Raw genomic sequence first — 6,858 nt, forward strand, 5'->3', positions numbered from 1 at the left:
TGTATATATATATATATTTTTTTATTGTTGGTGATTCATTGAGGGTACAATAAGCCAGGTTACACTGATTGCAATTGTTAGGTAAAGTCCCTCTTGAAATCATGTCTTGACCCCATAAAGTGAGACACACACCAAGGCCCCACCCCCCTCCCTCCGTCCCTCTTTCTGCTCCCCCCCCAACCTTAATTGTCATTAATTGTCCTCATATCAAAATTGAGTACATAGGATTCATGCTTCTCCATTCTTGTGATGCTTTACTAAGAATAATGTCTTCCACTTCCATCCAGGTTAATACGAAGGATGTAAAGTCTCCATTTTTTTTAATGGCTGAATAGTATTCCATGGTATACATATACCACAGCTTGTTAATCCATTCCTGGGTTGGTGGGCATTTAGGCTGTTTCCACATTTTGGCGATTGGAAATTGAGCTGCAATAAACAGTCTAGTACAAGTGTCCTTATGATAAAAGGATTTCTTTTTTTTTTTTTTTTTTTATTGTTGGGGATTCATTGAGGGTACAATAAGCCAGTTACACTGATTGCAATTGTTAGGTAAAGTCCCTCTTGCAATCATGTCTTGCCCCCATAAAGTGTGACACACACTAAGGCCCCACCCTCCTCCCTCCATCCCTCTTTCTGCTTCCCCCCCCCATAAACTTAATTGTCATTAATTGTCCTCATATCAAGATTGAGTACATAGGATTCATGCTTCTCCATTCTTGTGATGCTTTACTAAGAATAATGTCTTCCACTTCCATCCAGGTTAATACGAAGGATGTAAAGTCTCCATTTTTTTTAATAGCTGAATAGTATTCCATGGTATACATATACTACAGCTTGTTAATCCATTCCTGGGTTGGTGGGCATTTAGGCTGTTTCCACATTTTGGCAATGGTAAATTGAGCTGCCATAAACAGTCTAGTACAAGTGTCCTTATGATAAAAGGATTTTTTTCCTTCTGGGTAGATGCCCAGTAATGGGATTGCAGGATCGAATGGGAGGTCTAGGTTGAGTGCTTTGAGGTTTCTCCATACTTCCTTCCAGAAAGGTTGTACTAGTTTGCAGTCCCACCAGCAGTGTAAAAGTGTTCCCTTCTCTCCATATCCACGCCAGCATCTGCAGTTTTGAGATTTTGTGAAGTGGGCCATTTTCACTGGGGTTAGATGATATCTCAGGGTTCTTTTGATTTGCATTTCTCTAATATATAGAGATGATGAACATTTTTTCATGTGTTTGTTAGCTATTCGTCTGTCATCTTTAGAGAAGGTTCTATTCATGTCTCTTGCCCATTGATATATGGGATTGTTGGCTTTTTTCATGTGGATTAATTTGAGTTCTCTTAAAATGTCTATACTTGCCAAAGCAATCTACCTATTCAATGCCATTCCTATCAAAATACCAACATCGTACTTTCAAGATTTGGAAAAAATGATTCTGCGTTTTGTATGGAACCGGAAAAAACCCCGTATAGCTAAGGCACTTCTTGGTAATAAAAATAAAGCTGGGGGCATCAGCATACCAGATTTTAGTCTGTACTACAAAGCGATAGTGCTCAAGACAGCATGGTACTGGCACAAAAACAGAGACATAGACACTTGGAATTGAATTGAAAACTAAGAAATGAAACTAACATCTTACAACCACCTAATCTTCGATAAACCAAACAAGAACATACCTTGGGGGAAAGACTCCCTATTCAATAAATGGTGTTGGGAGAACTGGATGTCTACATGTAAAAGACTGAAACTGGACCCACACCTTTCCCCACTCACAAAAATTGATTCAAGATGGATAAAGGACTTAAATTTAAGGCATGAAACAATAAAAATCCTCAAAGAAAGCATAGGCTGTTTATCGATCAGGACTGGAATGAACTGTCACTGCCTGAGAGAAACCTGCTTAGGCCACTCTATGTCAAGCAGCCATGCCCGTCCCACATTCCCGGTCGAGGCCTACAGTGTCTTTTAATGATTTCTGAGCAGTAATGAGTAACAACCTAAAATAAATTAAGTGCTAGACACTATGGCACTTCACTCTTAAATACCTCCTCATGCATTTCTTAAAAATAATGACAATTCCTATATAACATTAATATCATAATCACAATTAAGAAAATGAATAATTCTGTAATTTCATCTAATATACAATTCAAATTTCTCTAACTGTCCTTCAAATGTCTTTTATGTTGGTGTTGTTTTTCCCCTGACTTGGGGCACCATCACGTATTGTGTGTTGCATTTGGCTGTGATGTCTCTCTAGTTTCTTTTACTTATTTTGCCTCTTCATTTTTCATGACATTGCCATGTTATGAAGAGTCTGTCTGTCCTATAGAATGCGCTGCACTCTGAACTTGTCTGATGACACCCTCGTTATATCGGCTGACTGTATTTCTGTGTTTTCCTTTAGCTAGAGGTGAACTCGAGAACTGCACTGTCCGACTGGGTGGCCACTAGCTGCGTGTGGCTGCTGAGCACTTGAAATGCAGCTGCTGGAACTGAGGAACTGAATTTGTACTTTTACTTAGTTTAAATTAATTAATTAATTATTTTAAAAAAACAGGGTCTCTCTCTATTGTACAGGCTGCAGTACAATGGTATTATGATAGCTAACAGCAACCTTAAACTCCTGGGCTCAAGGGAGCCTCCTGCCTTAGCCTCTTGAGTAGCAAAGACTCGCCCTCCATCTGGGCCACTGTCCCTGGGAAAATCTTCGTCAACATCATGCCAGCTGAGGTTGGTGTTCTGGTTGGCAAAGACCGTCAAGGTTTTTTGTGAATGGGCTGACACTTAAGGGCCAGAAATGTTTGTGATCTGGGACTCGCTGCTACAGGATAGGGAATTTACCATGGATCTTAGTACCAAGAGCACCGGAGGAGCCCCCACTTTCAATGTCACTGCCAAGACGCTAGTCCTGCTGATGGGCAGAGAAGGTGTCCATGGTGGTTTTATCAACAAGAAATGCTATGAAATGGCCTCCCACCTGTGGCTTCCCAGCACTGACCTCATCTGTCCCTTTCCCCCACCATTCCCCACAGCTTTTGTACCCCTCTCCTTCCGCTACACACATACACCATTTTTATTTGGGGGGCCATTACCCCACACCCCTTATTGCTGCCAAAACCACATGGGCTGGGGGCCAGGCCTGGGTGGACAGACACTCCCCCTACCCATACCCCTCCTGTGTGTGGTTGGAAAACTTTTTTGTTTGGTTTTTTTTTTTCCTGAATAAAAAAGATGCCCCTAATTAAAAACAAACAAACAACAACAACAAAAAGCACTGCTTCCATGTCCTAAGCCTCCACGTTCATTTCTGGTGTGGTACAGACCATTGAGATGGTCTTTACACACTGCTGCCTCTCACAGCTGCTTCCGACCCATGTGGCTGATGCCTGGGCCATGGAGCTTTTTTTTTTTTCCCAATTTTGCCAAGTTCAGTTTTATTTGGTTGCTGTTATGAACTGCTATCTCTGGAACTCAAAGATAGGTGCGCTGTGTTCAGGGACATGGGCTGGATTGAGAGGTTGATACCGTTCTGAACTACTGTGACAGCGTAGCCCTCTAAGGAGGCCACCGAGAACCCAGCAAAGGAAGCACCACTGATGTCTCTGATTGCCTGGTCTGAAACCAGGAACTGTTCCTTCCACCTCATGAAGACATAGTCCCTGTTCTTCAGTTCTTTATAATCGAAGTCGTCTGAGTTAAACGATTTTGCATACTGACAAAAAGCCAGAAACTTTCCCCCGTGATTCCGATCAACGTCTTCATCTGCATCCCACTTTCGAGTGAAGAAAGGGTGTTTTTTGCTGATTATTTGTCCTTTAAAGAAAGTTGTAAGCGTTGGGTACTCCTCAGTAAGGCCTTTAATCTTGAGAGACCCACAAAGGAGTTCCCTGTGTCCACACGCTGCAGCACCACCTCTGTGTCGTACGAGAGTTCCCCTTGCTCTTCTGGTGGCCGCGGAATTTGGAGCCACTGCAGGGCAGGCTGGTGGCCACACCAGGCTGCCGGGTGTCGATGGGCGGTGGTGGGATGCGTGAGGTCATGGAAGCAGCAGAGACACTCGGTGTGACCAGCATCACTGGATCCGTGGGAGCCAGGGCTGAGAGGAACTGCTGGGCTACATGGGAGCAGAGAGGGTGGAGAGGAGGCAGATCACCAGGCCCAGATAATTTTTTATGTTTTGTAGAAATGGGGATCTTGCTATGTTTCTCAGTCAGGACTTGAACTGCAGGCTTTAAGCAATCCTCCCACCTCAACATTCCAAAATTCTGGGAGTATAGGCATGAGTCATTGCACCTGGCCCAATTTAGATTTAAATTTAAAAAATGGATACTCTTTTTAGTCTTGGAAACTATTTTTAGAGTAACTCGGGTATGTGATTTACTCTTTAAACTGTATATTCTGAAATCTATCTGGTTTGAGATCTTCTATAAGTGTATAATACAGAGTTTTGAAGACTTAGACTAAAAAAAGAGAATCATCCATGGCACCCATCTATTCATTCACAAAATCTGAATTCAAACTGTGTTTGTTTTTATAAAAATAATAGCACACACAGAAGTTACAAAAAGTCAGAGAGAGGACTAACAAGCCAAGGACACACTGCAAATGCCTCACCAGGGTGCACATTCTCCAAGGTGGGACTCCTGTATCCCCTGGTGCCTACTGCCTGACACAGAGTGGAGGCTTAATAGATGTTTGTTGAATGATAAGACTGTTATCAAAGGTTCTGTATTTGTCCATGAGTCAGAAGGAAGAAATAGGACAAGTTGTTTGAGGAAAAGGAAAGACAATTTCCTGGCAAATGAGGAGGATGCAGACTCTCATCTTAAAGAACCATTGTCTTCCCTTTAAGCAGAAATGGAGAGCTTTTAAAGGGGGGGTTTCAGTTTCAAGCTGTTGCTGTTTAACTGTGGTTGGTGGTCATGAGTGGCCTTATCTTCAGTAAAAATGACCTCATACCCTTTTCCCAGACAATTCCACTGATCCATCTCTTGTGGTTTAAAACAAAGAACAAATAACACTCCTTTATCCCTCTGATTATTGACCCTGAGTAGGAATACAGGTTTAATTCCCCCAAAAGAATAGGAAAGGTTTTAAAGAGACAACTTATTGTGCATTTTGACCTTTTCCAGACCCTTACTTCTGTTACAAGTGTGAGTGAATGAATGACCGGAGGGTCAGGCCTTTGGCCAGGGAGCTGAGGGGGCCCTTTCCAGCAGACCACAAGTATGAATAGGCAAACAAGGATGCTCTGATATTGAAAATATGGCAGAAAGGGCCAAGAAGCCTGAATACAAACCCAGGGCCCAGTCAGAAGTCCTGGAACTTCCTCTGTAGAGATGGTGGGCTTCCATGGACAGCAAAAGGAGTGACAGGAGGACATAGGGCCCAAACATTGTTCTTCTTTGAGCATTCTTTGCATAGACCTGTATTTAGCTGAAGAACCTCCTAAGGGTAGCAGTCTGGCTCGGCTCTCCTCTGTGGAACATGGTTCCCGGCAAAAGGTCCTGCTGTGGTGATACTTGCATTGGCAAGTGACCAGGCACTGGTATGAGGCCTGGGTAGCTGCATGCATACAAGTGTCATAGAGAGAGAGAGAGACCCTCCTGCCTTATCTGGGCACACATCTATCTTTCTTGTGTATTAGAGGAACTGGCAAGATGGGAGCAAATATATTTAATCATCTGAGTTTATTGTATCAAGTACTTTCTGTATACTATTATAACTGGGATCCTCATTGAACAAATCAATGGCCTCTATACAATCCTCTTCCTTAACTAACAACTAACTAACTTCCTTAACTAACCTTACCTTTGAGTCATTTCACGGAAATAGTAGATTTTCTGCAAGAGCTGAGATTCTGAAGGACCCAGGGCAGACTTCCTGAAAACTCACTGCCCCTTCACCTGTCCCCAATGCACGTAGACACCCTGACCTGTCCCAAGGCATGTGACCCCTCCTTTAAAAGACTATCATTTTCCTTAGTCCAAGATTCGGATTTCAGGTAGCTTCTCCAGTTCTCTTGGCAAACCAAAACCACTGAACCCCTCCAGCAGTTTCAATAGAAAACTCTATTCAAATCTTGATAAACACTTCACAGGGTAGGTATCATTTTTCCAAGTTTCATTATAAAGAAACTTGGTTTCAAGTAGGTTGAATAATTCACGTAAGGCCACTTGAAAGTCAGTGTCTGAGCTGGCTTCTAAGAGTAGCTGAGTTCCAACTTTGCATTCTTCCCCATTCTACTTTTTTCCATTGGCCAATGAGACTGTGTTGGACTTGCCAGGGTTGCCCTTGGACAGCTGTGAAATCTGTGCCCTACAATAATCATATTTTATTAAGTGGTGCTGCCCAAGAGGCACATTCAAGGTCAGACAATTAAGTTCTCAAACTCATCCTAGAAAAAGTGTTGCATATGTCATTTCTGAACATCAATCACTATGGTCATCAAATGGCGAAGGGAACTACTTCAAAGTTGACCATAGTCATATATTCTGACTGGTTCAAGAGGCAAATCTGACTGGTTCAAGAGGGAAAACTTATAATAGATACTGACACTACAGACTTACCCTCAGGTGAGCTCATAATCAAAGTCACCTAGTCCCATCCATGTGTCAAGAGCTGCCAGTGAGAGTCTCATTTCTCAAATCTTGGCCCTAAACAGACATCTGAGCAGACATCTGTCTAAGATGGAATATAGACAAACAAACAGACCAAAGCAATTCTTAAGCCACATGAGTAGCCAGGGAGGAAGGAAAAGTTAAGACAAATCAGTTTGTCATTAATATTTTTTAGAAAGGTAAAGGAAAATATTGCCTCCATGAAACAGCAACAGAAACAAAAAAAAAAATTTGGA

The 6,858-nt window shown here is 42.3% G+C and overlaps 1 pseudogene; it reads right to left on the bottom strand.

Annotated features, from left to right (window-relative positions):
- Positions 1–3,460: 3,460 nt before the first annotated feature.
- LOC128561999 (glucose-induced degradation protein 4 homolog) lies at positions 3,461–4,075 on the bottom strand (annotated as a pseudogene).
- Positions 4,076–6,858: the final 2,783 nt, after the last annotated feature.

This window comes from Nycticebus coucang, chromosome 12 (assembly GCF_027406575.1).
Source record: "Nycticebus coucang isolate mNycCou1 chromosome 12, mNycCou1.pri, whole genome shotgun sequence".
Lineage (NCBI taxonomy): Eukaryota > Metazoa > Chordata > Mammalia > Primates > Lorisidae > Nycticebus > Nycticebus coucang.